Source organism: Bubalus kerabau, chromosome 18 (assembly GCF_029407905.1).
Source record: "Bubalus kerabau isolate K-KA32 ecotype Philippines breed swamp buffalo chromosome 18, PCC_UOA_SB_1v2, whole genome shotgun sequence".
NCBI classification, from domain to species: Eukaryota; Metazoa; Chordata; class Mammalia; order Artiodactyla; family Bovidae; genus Bubalus; species Bubalus kerabau.
The window spans coordinates 59826760-59840243 of NC_073641.1; positions in this window are offsets into that span (position 1 = coordinate 59826760).

Sequence of the window (13484 nt, forward strand, 5' to 3'; positions counted from 1 at the left end):
GGGACTCTCCAGGAAAGAACACTGGCGTGGGTTGCATTTCCTTCTCCAATGCATGAAAGTGAAAAGTGAAAGTGAAGTCGCTCAGTCGTGTCCGACTCCTAGCGACCCCATGGACTGCAGCCTGCCAGGCTCCTCCATTCATGGGATTTTCCAGGCAAGAGTACTGGAGTGGGGTGCCATTGCCTTCTCCTACTGCCAATGCAGGAGATGTAAAAGATGTGGGTTCGATCTCTAGGTTGAGAAGATCCCCTAGAGGAGGAAATGGCAACCCACTCCAGTATTCTTGACTGGAGAATCCCATGGACAGATGAACCTGGTGGGCTACAGGCCATAGAGTCGAAAAGAGTAGGACATGACTGAAGAGACTTAGCAGCACATGACTGTAAGAGCTGAGAAATATCTTTAGGACAGTCATAGAAGCTCTCTGCTTCTTTGAATTTTAAACTCATCTTTATATGACTCAACTGCCCATTGCAGTAAGAAGCAATCAAATCATTCCAATCATTTCTACTATAATATTGTATTGCAACAGCCACTTGATCTTCCAGTGTCCTTCCTTTCAATAGTCATGTAGTTACAAGTACCTTTCACTTCAGTTCAATTCAGTTGCTCACTTGTGTCCAACTCTTTGCGACCCCATGAACTGCAACACACCAGGCCTCCCTGCCCATAACTCCTGGAGTTTACCCAAACTCATGTCCATTGAGTCGGTGATGCCATCCAACCATCTCATCCTCTGTCATCCCCTTCTCCTCCTGCCCTCAATCTTTTCAAGCATTAGGATCTTTTCAAATGAGTCAGCTCTTTGCATTAGGTGGCCAAAGTATTGGAGTTTCAGCTTCAACATCAGTCCTTCCAATGAACACCCAGGACTGATCTCCTTTAGGATGGACTGATTGGATCTCCTTGCAGTCCAAGGGACTCTCAAGAGTCTTCTCCAACACCACAGTTCAAAAGCATCAATTCTTCTGCACTCAGTCATCAATTCTTCTTCACAGTCCAACTCTCACATCCATACATGACTACTGGGAAAACCATAGCCTTGACTAGACAGACCTTTGTTGACAAAGTAATATCTCTGCTTTTGAATATGTTGTCTAGGTTGGTCATAACTTTCCTTCCAAGGAGTAAGTGTCTTTTAATTTCATAACTGCAATCACCATCTGCAGTGATTCTGGAGCCCAAAACAATAAAGTCTGCCACTGTTTCCCCATCTATTTCCCATGAAATGATGGGACCAGATGCCATGATCTTAGTTTTCTGAGTTGAGCTTTAAGCCAACTTTTTCACTCTCCTCTTTCACTTTCATCAAGAGGCTTTTAGAACAGTCTTATGGACTCTGGGGGAGAGGGAGAGGGCGGGAAGATTTGGGAGAATGGCATTGAAACATCTAAAATATCATGTATGAAATGAGTTGCCAGTCCAGGTTTGATGCACGATACTGGATGCTAGGGGCTGGTGCACTGGGACGACCCAGAGGGATGGAATGGGGAGGGAGGAGGGAGGAGGGTTCAGGATGGGGAACACATGTATACCTGTGGCGGATTCATTTTGATATTTGGCAAAACTAATACAGTTACGTAAAGTTTAAAAATAAAAAAAAATAAATAAAAATTAAAAAAAAAAAAAAGAGGCTTTTTAGTTCCTCTTCACTTTCTGCCATAAGAGTGGTGTCGTCTGCATATCTGAGGTTACTGATATTTCTCCTGGAACTTTTGATTCCAGCTTGTGCTTCATCCAGCCCAGCATTTCTCATGATGTACTCTGCATATAAGTTAAATAAGCAGGATGACAATATACAGCCTTGATGTACCCCTTTTCCTATTTGGAACCAGTCTGTTGTTCCTTGTCCAGTCCTAACTGTTGCTTCCTGACCTTTAGATGTTACTTTAAGCAAACGTTTTGTCTTTGTACACTAAGAACTACTAATGGTCCAGATTTCATTGTCAATGAGATCATTACTGCCTTCAAATATAACCAATTGGATAACCAATTCCAGATCCCTGTGAGGTTCTGTATCTAACAAACTTGGATGTCAAATTCTGTGTCCAAGACCTTCGGTCAGGAAATGGGAAACCATTTTTATCTATGTGCAGGCACTAGAGGCTTGCATAATCATTGGGAAAGTCAGAGGAGTGAAAGTCAGGGAAGGTGGTACCAGTCAGAGATCAGATTGCTGGGATCCCAAATGGCAGACACTGGGATGACCTCAGATGCCAGCAGCATGGCAGCAAGTGATTCTAAGAGGTCACCAAGAAGCCACTGGCAATATTCTGTAGACATCTGCCACTAGAGAACAGAAGCTTCTTTTCTTTTAACTCTCCAGTCTCTAAACGGCTGGGAACCTCTAAAGAACCTCTAAACGGATGAGACTAAATGGAACCCTGCTGACAAGGAAGTCCGGGCTTTCCACCCCTGCAGTAAAGAAAAGCATTTATAGCAGGGAGTGTACTGAGTCTCAGCTCAGATTTCTGATACAATAACAGTGGAGAGAAAAGAAGGTCACAAGAATTAGATTTCTTTTCAGAATGTCTCAAACTAAATGAACTAGTCGTAATTAAATGTAAATTCAATTCTATAATTCTAGATGGGTGAATTTGGTCAAGTCTTTTTTTTTTAATTTTATTTTATTTTTAAACTTTACATAACTGTATTAGTTTTGCCAAATATCAAAATGAATCCGCCACAGGTTTACATGTGTTCCCCATCCTGAACCCTCCTCCCTCCTCCCTCCCCATTCCATCCCTCTGGGTCGTCCCAGTGCACCAGCCCCAAGCATCCAGTATCGTGCATCGAACCTGGACTGGCAACTCGTTTCATACATGATATTTTACATGTTTCAATGCCATTCTCCCAAATCTTCCCACCCTCTCCCTCTCTCACAGAGTCCATAAGACTGTTCTATACATCAGTGTCTCTTTTGCTGTCTTGTACACAGGGTTATTGTTACCATCTTTCTAAATTCCATATATATGCATTAGTATACTGTATTGGTGTTTTTCTTTCTGGCTTACTTCACTCTGTATAATAGGCTCCAGTTTCATCCACCTCATTAGAACTGATTCAAATGTATTCTTTTTAATGGCTGAGTAATACTCCATTGTGTATATGTACCACAGCTTTCTTATCCATTCATCTGCTGATGGACATCTAGGTTGCTTCCATGTCCTGGCTATTATAAACAGTGCTGCGATGAACATTGGGGTACACGTGTCTCTTTCCCTTCTGGTTTCCTCAGTGTGTATGCCCAGCAGTGGGATTGCTGGGTCATAAGGCAGTTCTATTTCCAGTTTTTTAAGGAATCTCCACACTGTTCTCCATAGTGGCTGTACTAGTTTGCATTCCCACCAACAGTGTAAGAGGGTTCTCTTTTCTCCACACCCTCTCCAGCATTTATTACTTGTCGACTTTTGGATCACAGCCATTCTGACTGGTGTGAAATGGTACCTCATAGTGGTTTTGATTTGCATTTCTCTGATAATGAGTGATGTTGAGCATCTTTTCATGTGTTTGTTAGCCATCTGTATGTCTTCTTTGGAGAAATGTCTATTTAGTTCTTTTGGCCCATTTTTTGATTGGGTCATTTATTTTTCTGGAGTTGAGCTGTAGGAGTTGCTTGTATATTTTTGAGATTAGTTGTTTGTCAGTTGCTTCATTTGCTATTATTTTCTCCCATTCTGAAGGCTGTCTTTTCACCTTGCTAATAGTTTCCTTTGATGTGCAGAAGCTTTTAAGGTTAATTAGGTCCCATTTGTTTATTTTTGCTTTTATTTCCAATATTCTGGGAGGTGGGTCATAGAGGATCCTGCTGTGATGTATGTCAGAGAGTGTTTTGCCTATGTTCTCCTCTAGGAGTTTTATAGTTTCTGGTCTTACATTGAGATCTTTAATCCATTTTGAGTTTATTTTTGTGTGTGGTGTTAGAAAGTGTTCTCGTTTCATTCTTTTACAAGTGGTTGACCAGATTTCCCAGCACCACTTGTTAAAGAGATTGTCTTTAATCCATTGTATATTCTCGCCTCCTTTGTCAAAGATAAGGTGTCCATATGGGCGTGGATTTATCTCTGGGCTTTCTATTTTGTTCCATTGATCTATATTTCTGTCTTTGTGCCAGTACCATACTGTCTTGATAACTGTGGCTTTGTAGTAGAGCCTGAAGTCAGGTAGGTTGATTCCTCCAGTTCCATTCTTCTTTCTCAAGATCGCTTTGGCTATTCGAGGTTTTTTGTATTTCCATACAAATTGTGAAATTATTTGTTCTAGCTCTGTGAAGAATGCTGTTGGTAGCTTGATAGGGATTCCATTGAATCTATAGATTGCTTTGGGTAGTATACTCATTTTCACTATATTGATTCTTCCAATCCATGAACATGGTATACTTCTCCATCTGTTAGTGTCCTCTTTGATTTCTTTCACCAGTGTTTTATAGTTTTCTATATATAGGTCTTTAGTTTCTTTGGGTAGATATATTCCTAAGTATTTTATTCTTTCCGTTGCAATGGTGAATGGAATTGTTTCCTTAATTTCTCTTTCTGTTTTCTCATTATTAGTGTATAGGAATGCAAGGGATTTCTGTGTGTTGATTTTATATCCTGCAACTTTACTATAGTCATTGATTAGTTCTAGTAATTTTCTGGTGGAGTCTTGAGGGTTTTCTATGCAGAGGATCATGTCATCTGCAAATAGTGAGAGTTTTACTTCTTCTTTTCCAATTTGGATTCCTTTTATTTCTTTTTCTGCTCTGATTGCTGTGGCCAAAACTTCCAAAACTATGTTGAATAGTAGTGGTGAAAGTGGGCACTCTTGTCTTGTTCCTGACTTTAGAGGAAATGCTTTCAATTTTTCACCATTGAGGATAATGTTTGCTGTGGGTTTGTCATATATAGCTTTTATTATGTTGAGGTATGTTCCTTCTATTCCTGCTTTCTGGAGAGTTTTGATCATAAATGGATGTTGAATTTTGTCCAAGGCTTTCTCCTCATCTATTGAGATAATCATATGGTTTTTATTTTTCAATTTGTTAATGTGGTGTATTACATTGATTGATTTGCGGATATTGAAGAATCCTTGCATCCCTGGGATAAAGCCCACTTGGTCATGGTGTATGATCTTTTTAATGTGTTGTTGGATTCTGATTGCTTGAATTTTGTTAAGGATTTTTGCATCTATGTTCATCAGTGATATTGGCCTGTAGTTTTCTTTTTTTGTGGGATCTTTGTCAGGTTTTGGTATTAGGGTGATGGTGGCCTCATAGAATGAGTTTGGAAATTTACCTTCCTCTGCAATTTTCTGGAAGGGTTTGAGCAGGATAGGTGTTAGCTCTTCTCTAAATTTTTGGTAGAATTCAGCTGTGAAACCGTCTGGACCTGGGCTTTTGTTTGCTGGAAGATTTTTGATTACAGTTTCAATTTCCGTGCTTGTGATGGGTCTGTTAAGATTTTCTATTTCTTCCTGATCGAGTTTTGGAAAGTTGTACTTTTCTAAGAATTTGTCCATTTCTTCCACGTTGTCCATTTTATTGGCATATAATTGTTGATGGTACTCTCTTATGATCCTTTGTATTTCTGTGTTGTCTGTTGTGATCTCTCCATTTTCATTTCTAATTTTATTGATTTGATTTTTCTCCTTTTGTTTCTTGATGAGTCTGGCTAATGGATGGCCAATTTTATTTATCCTTTCAAAAAACCAGCTTTTGGTTTTGTTGATTTTTGCTATGATCTCTTTTGTTTCTTTTGCATTTATTTCTGCTCTAAGTTTTTTTTTTTTTTAAACTTTACATACTTGTATTATTTCTGCTCTAAGTTTTAAGATTTCTTTCCTTCTACTAACCCTGGGGTTCTTCATTTCTTCCTTTTCTAGTTGCTTTAGGTGTAGAGTTAGGTTATTTATTTGACTTTTTTCTTGTTTCTTGAGATGTGCCTGTATTGCTATGAACTTTCCCCTTAGGACTGCTTTTATCGTGTCCCACAGGTTTTGGGTTGTTGTGTTTTCATTTTCATTCGTTTCTATGCAAATTTTGATTTCTTTTTTGATTTCTTCTGTGATTTGTTGGTTATTCAGCAGCGTGTTGTTCAGCCTCCATATGTTGGAATTTGTAATAGTTTTTCTCTTGGAATTGAGATCTAATCTTACTGCATTGTGGTCAGAAAAGATACTTGGAATGATTTCTATTTTTTTGAATTTACCGAGGCTAGCTTTATGGCCCAGGATGTGATCTATCCTGGAGAAGGTTCCATGTGCGCTTGAGAAAAAGGTGAAATTCATTGTTTTGGGATGAAATGTCCTATAGATATCAATTAGGTCTAACTGGTCTATTGTGTCTTTTAAAGTTTGTGTTTCCTTGTTAATTTTCTGTTTAGCTGATCTATCCATAGGTGTGAGTGGGGTATTAAAGTCTCCCACTATTATTGTGTTATTGTTAATTTCTCCTTTCATACTTGTTAGCATTTGTCTTACATATTGTGGCGCTCCCGTGTTGGGTGCATATATATTTATAATTGTTGTATCTTCTTCTTGGATTGATCCTTTGATCATTATGTAGTGACCTTCTTTGTCTCTTTTCACAGCCTTTGTTTTAAAGTCTATTTTATCTGATATGAGTATTGCTACTCATGCTTTCTTTTGGTCCCTACTTGCATGGAAAATCTTTTTCCAGCCCTTCACTTTCAGTCTGTATGTGTCCCCTGTTTTGAGGTGGGTCTCTTGTAGACAACATAGGTAGGGGTCTTGTTTTTGTATCCATTCAGCCAGTCTTTGTCTTTTGGTTGGGGCATTCAACCCATTTACGTTTAAGGTAATTACTGATAAGTATGATCCCGTTGCCATTTACTTTATTGTTTTTGGGTTCGAATTTATACACCGTTTTTGTGTTTCCTGTCTAGAGAATATCCTTCAGTATTTGTTGGAGAGCTGGTTTGGTGGTGCAGAATTCTCTCAGCTTTTGCTTGTCTGAAAAGCTTTTGATTTCTCCTTCATACTTGAATGAGATCCTTGCTGGGTACAATAGTCAGGGCTGTAGGTTATTTTCTTTCATCATTTTAAGTATGTCTTGCCATTCCCTCCTGGCTTGAAGAGTTTCTATTGAAAGATCAGCTGTTATCCTTATGGGTATTCCCTTGTGTGTTATTTGTTGTTTTTCCCTTGCTGCTTTTAATATTTGTTCTTTGTGTTTGATCTTTGTTAATTTGATTAATATGTGTCTTGGGGTGTTTCGCCTTGGGTTTATCCTGTTTGGGACTCTCTGGGTTTCTTGGACTTGGGTGATTATTTCCTTCCCCATTTTAGGGAAGTTTTCAACTATTATCTCCTCAAGTATTTTCTCATGGTCTTTCTTTTTGTCTTCTTCTTCTGGGACCCCTATGATTCGAACATTGTAGCGTTTAATATTGTCCTGGAGGTCTCTGAGATTGTCCTCATTTCTTTTAATTCATTTTTCTTTTATCCTCTCTGATTCATTTATTTCTACCATTCTATCTTCTAATTCACTAATCCTATCTTCTGCCTCTGTTATTCTACTATTTGTTGCCTCCAGAGTGTTTTCATTTCACTTATTGCATTATTCATTATATATTGACTCTTTTTTATTTCTTCTAAGTCCTTGTTAAACCTTTCTTGCATCTTCTCAATCCTTGCCTCCAGGCTATTTATCTGTGATTCCATTTTAATTTCAAGATTTTGGATCAATTTCACTATCATTATTCGGAATTCTTTATCAGGTAGATTCCCTATCTCTTCCTCTTTTGTTTGGTTTGGTGGGCATTTATCCTGTTCCTTTATCTGCTGGGTATTCCTCTGTCTCTTCATCTTGTTTAAATTGCTGAGTTTGGGGTGTCCTTTCTGTATTCTGGCAGTTTGTGGAGTTCTCTTTATTGTGGCGTTTCCTCACTGTGTGTGGGTTTGTACAGGTGGCTTGTCAAGGTTTCCTGGTTAGGGAAGCTTGTGTCGATGTTCTGGTGGATGGAGCTGTATTTCTTCTCTCTGGAGTGTAATGAAATGTCCAGTAATGAGTTATGAGATGTCTATGGCTCTGGGGTGACTTTGGGCAGCCTGTATCTTGAAGCTCAGGGCTGTGTTCCTTGTTGCTGGAGAATTTGCTTGGTATGTCTTGCCCTGAAACTTGTTGGCCCTTGTGTGGTGCTTGGTTTCAGTGGCGGTAAGGAGGCGTTTGATGAGCTCCTGTCAATTAATGTTCCTTGGAGTCAGGAGTTCCCTGGGGTCAGGGTTTGGACTTAAGCCTCCTGCTTCCAGTTATCGGTCTTATTTTTACAGTAGTTTCAAAACTTCTCCTTCTATACAGCACCATTGATAAAACATCTACGTTAAAGATGAAAAGTTTCTCTACTGTGAGGGTCACTCAGAGAGGTTCACAGTGTTACATGGAGAAGAGAAGTGGGAGGAGGGAGTTAGAGGTGACCCAAATGAGATGAGGTGGAATCAATAGTGGAGAGAGTGGGCTAGCCAGTAGTCACTTCCTTATGTGCACTCCACAACTGGACTGCTCAGAGATGTTCACGGAGTTATACAGAGAAGAGAAGAAGGAGGCAGGAGACAGAGGTGGCCAGAAGGATAAAAGGGGGAAATGAAAAGGAGGGAGACAGATCCAGCCAGTAATCAGTTCCCTAAGTGTTCTCCACCGTCTGGAACACTCAGAAATTCACAGAGTTGGGTAGAGTAGAGAGGGGTTAGGGAGGAGATACAGGCGACCTGGTGGAGAAAACGGAGAGTCCAAAGGGAGAGAGAGCAGTCAAGCCAGTAATCTCGTTCCCTAGTGAAAAATGGGTCCTGAGGATTGGGTTTTTTAAAGGTACAAAATTGGTAACAAATACATAAAAGCAAAAATTAAAAATCTAGAGTAGAGTTTGGAATTTCAAAAATGTGATGTTAATGAAAAGAAGAAGGAAAAGAAAGAGAGAAAAAACGAACAAAGAAAAACAAACAAGGTCGCGAAAATTATAAAGAAACTACAGGTACAAAATTGATAACTAATACCAAAAAGCAAAAGTTAAAAATCTAGAGTAGAGTTTGGAATTTCAAAAATACAATGTTAAAAAAAAGAAGAAGAATAAAGAGAGAAAACAAACAAACCAACAAAAACAATGTCGCAAAAATTATAAAGAAAATACAGGTACAAAATTGATATCTAATACCAAAAAGCATATATTAAAAATCTTGAGTAGAGTTTGGAATTGCAGATATACGATGTTATACAAAAGAAGAAGAGAAAGAAACAGAGGGGAAAAAAAAGTCACAGAAATTATGAAAAAAACTATAGGTACAAAATTGATAACATATACCAAAAGGCTAAAATTAAAAATCTAGAGTAGAGTTTGGAATTTCAAAAATACAATGTTAAAGAAAAGAAGAAAAAGAAAACAAAACAAAACAAAACACGGTCAAAAAATTATAAAATATATATATGAAGTTTGCTGAAGAAGAAAAAAAAATAGGGTCTTTTTTTTTGTTTTTTTGTTTTTTTTTACAAAGTAATAGTTATAAAAGTGAAAATTAAAGGACAATAGAGGACTTAAAAAATTTTTTTTTAATTAAAAAAAAGAAAAGAAAAGAAACAAAGATTGATCATAAAAATAGTAAAAATATATCTAGGTCTTTCTCTGGTTTTGTTGTGAGTACTGTGGGTTCAGTTCATTTTTGGCTAGTTCCTTGGTCTGACTTACATTTCTCAAGATCTATAGGCCCCTTCCTATGTAGTCCGTAGTAACCCCAGGGTTTTAATCTATGGCCTGTAGCTTCCAAGGCGTTTCCCTCTGTTATAGCTTCTTCTGTTTGCTGGTCTCTTCAGTGTCTGGTTCCCGCCCTGACACAAAGGGGACGGTTGAGGACACTATTTTTTTTTTTTTTTTTTTTTAGGCTCACTTGTTCAGCAGCGCTGTGGGGAGGGAGGGAGGGAGGGATGCTGCAAACAGATACCACTGGCGTGCGCTCGCAGTGCCTCAGCCACACTGGGTCTGCCCCCGCTCACGGCGCGTGTAGCCTCCCTGCCCACACTGCTCGGGCTCTAGGTTGTTCCGCTGAGAACAATCAGAGGCCAGCCCTGGGCTGAGCTCCCAGGTCCAAGCCGCTCAGGTTCAGGCACTCGGGTAGTCCTCAGAGGCGCAGACTCGGTTGGGCCTGCGTTTTGTGTTCTTCCCAGATCCGAGCAGCTCAGGTGATGTGTTTGGCGGGCGCCAATGCTGCGACCTATCGCCTCCCCGCCACTCGGTTATCTGGGTGTAAAACCGGCGCACCTTCTCAGGCAGATGTTGACCGTCCAGACCCCCAAGAAATTTTAGTTAGCAAAGAAGCCTGCTTACAGTTTTATAGATAGTGTCTCTCTTGGGCTGCGATTGCCCCCTTATGGCTCTGGCTGCCTGTCACCGGAGGGGGAAGGTCTGCAACCGGCTATCTCTGTTCAGTCCTTTGTTCTGTGCGCGGGCCTGGCGGTGTCTTAGGTTAGGGCTGGCTTTTCGCGTGGTAGATATCCCACAGTCTGGTTTGCTAGCCCAAATTATTTCACTCAGATAGCGCTCAGGACATTCCGGCCGATTCTTACTCTAAGGGACACAGCCCGCGCCGCGCCTCCCTGCCCAGCCCCCGCTTGCTAATGCCGTGTGCAGGCGTCTGTGCTGCTTTTCCACTGGGGGAGTTACCGTAGGGCTCACAATCTGCGATTTTTAATTGTTTATTTTATTTTATTTTTTTTCTCCCTTTTATGTTGCCCTCTGTACTTCCAAAGCTCGGCACAGATTCGGCAGTGAGAAGGTTTCCCGGTGTTTGGAAACTTCTCTCTTTTTAAGACTCCCTTCCTGGGACGGAACTCCGTCCCTCCCTCTTTTGTCTCTTTTTTTGTCTTTTATATTTTTTCCTACCTCCTTTCGAAGAGTTGGGTTGCTTTTCTGGGTGCCTGATGTCCTCTGCCGGCATTCAGAAGTTGTTTTGTGGAATTTACTCGACATTTAAATGCTTTTTTGATATTGTGGGGGAGAAAGTGTTCTCCCCATCCTACTCCTCCGCCATCTTGGCTCCTCCCCCCTGGTCAATAGTCTTAATCCTTCAATTTTCATTTCCTCCCCTAAATTTGGAGTTAATTATGCTGAGTTTTTCCAATTTTGCTGGGAAGATTTAATATGCATGTAAAGAAGCTAAAACAAATGTAAGCAACTATTATTGAAATATGTGATATAATAATGTGTCATTTAAATGGATGTTTTGCATCTAAACACATTTCTGTGTATACTATGTTTTGTATCTTAGAAAAACCCACAATTTTAGGGCTCAGGATAACTTTATTTAAATAATATAGACTTAGTAATAAATCTGACAAAAATTAAAGACAAAGATAAATAATATAGGCAGAAAAATTAATACATAAATAAAAAAACTACAGATAGAGTGAGATTAAATACTGTTAAGTAGCTCTAACAATGTTGCTGAACTTTAGGCTTACCTGCTTTGCAGTATCTTACTTTGTTTATAAATATAGATTTGTGATGATATCAGAGCTATATTTTTGTGAGTAGTTTATATACAACTTGAACTAAAGTAAAATCATTAAATTTGGATTAAAGACAATCTCTTTAACAAGTGGTGCTGGGAAATCTGGTCAACCACTTGTAAAAGAATGAAACTAGAACACTTTCTAACACCATACACAAAAATAAACTCAAAATGGATTAAAGATCTCAACGTAAGACCAGAAACTATAAAACTCCTAGAGGAGAACATAGGCAAAACACTCTCTGACATACATCACAGCAGGATCCTCTATGACCCACCTCCCAGAATATTGGAAATAAAAGCAAAAATAAACAAATGGGACCTAATTAACCTTAAAAGCTTCTGCACATCAAAGGAAACTATTAGCAAGGTGAAAAGACAGCCTTCAGAATGGGAGAAAATAATAGCAAATGAAGCAACTGACAAACAACAAATCTCGAGAATATACAAGCAACTCCTACAGCTCAACTCCAGAAAAATAAATGACCCAATCAAAAAATGGGCCAAAGAACTAAATAGACATTTCTCCAAAGAAGACATACAGATGGCTAACAAACACATGAAAAGATGCTCAACATCACTCATTATCAGAGAAATGCAAATCAAAACCACTATGAGGTACCATTTCACACCAGTCAGAATGGCTGTGATTCAAAAGTCTACAAGTAATAAATGCTGGAGAGGGTGTGGAGAAAAGAGAACCCTCTTACACTGTTGGTGGGAATGCAAACTAGTACAGCCACTATGGAGAACAGTGTGGAGATTCCTTAAAAAACTGGAAATAGAACTGCCTTATGATCCAGCAATTCCACTGCTGGGCATACACACCGAGGAAACCAGAAGGGAAAGAGACACGAGTACCCCAATGTTCATCGCAGCACTGTTTATAATAGCCAGGACATGGAAGCAACCTAGATGTCCATCAGCAGATGAATGGATAAGAAAGCTGTGGTACATATACACAATGGAGTATTACTCAGCCATTAAAAAGAATACATTTGAATCAGTTCTAATGAGGTGGATGAAACTGGAGCCTATTATACAGAGTGAAGTAAGCCAGAAAGAAAAACACCAATACAGTATACTAACGCATATATATGGAATTTAGAAAGATGGTAACAATAACCCTGTGTACGAGACAGCAAAAGAGACACTGATGTATAGAACAGTCTTATGGACTCTGTGGGAGAGGGAGAGTGTGGGAAGATTTGGGAGAATGGCATTGAAACATGTAAAATATCATGTATGAAATGAGTTGCCAGTCCAGGTTCGATGCACGATACTGGATGCTTGGGGCTGGTGCACTGGGGCGACCCAGAGGGAGGGAATGGGGAGGGAGGAGGGAGGAGGGTTCAGAATGGGGAACACGTGTATACCTGTGGTGGATTCATTGTGATATTTGGCAAAACTAATACAGTTATGTAAAGTCTAAAAATTTAAAAAAAAAAATCATTAAATTTGAATGCTTTACCTGAGAAAAATAATACCATAGGATCATGAAAACATGATTTGTATTTGTTTTAAAGACAGAAATTAAGTAGACATTAACTTCAATAATTCTAATTCAGGATGTGATATTTATTCCAATTTAAACCTCTCAAGGGATTCATTCAAGAGTTAAATTAGCAAGTTACATGGCATCTTCAGGCTGTGTTATTGAAAACAAGATTGATAAATAAAAATTTTTATTTTCTAACTCTATAAAGAAGGCTTTAATTGATGCTAAATGGTTTGCTTTATTGGAAACTTTCCATTTTATTACCCATCTGATAATCTAAATTAGTCATCACTGAGTTGTAAACAGAACTACATGTTTTATAACTTTGCTCTATTTTCTTGTGTTTAAAGTTTTTCTAATTATAACAGTAATCTAGAATGAAAAATGAACAAGCATGCATGTAACTAATTGCATAGTAAACTTTTACAGTCAGCTATTTAATTATTCCCTTTTCCTATTGCAAGCTTATTATCTCTAGTTACATGCTCCAAAC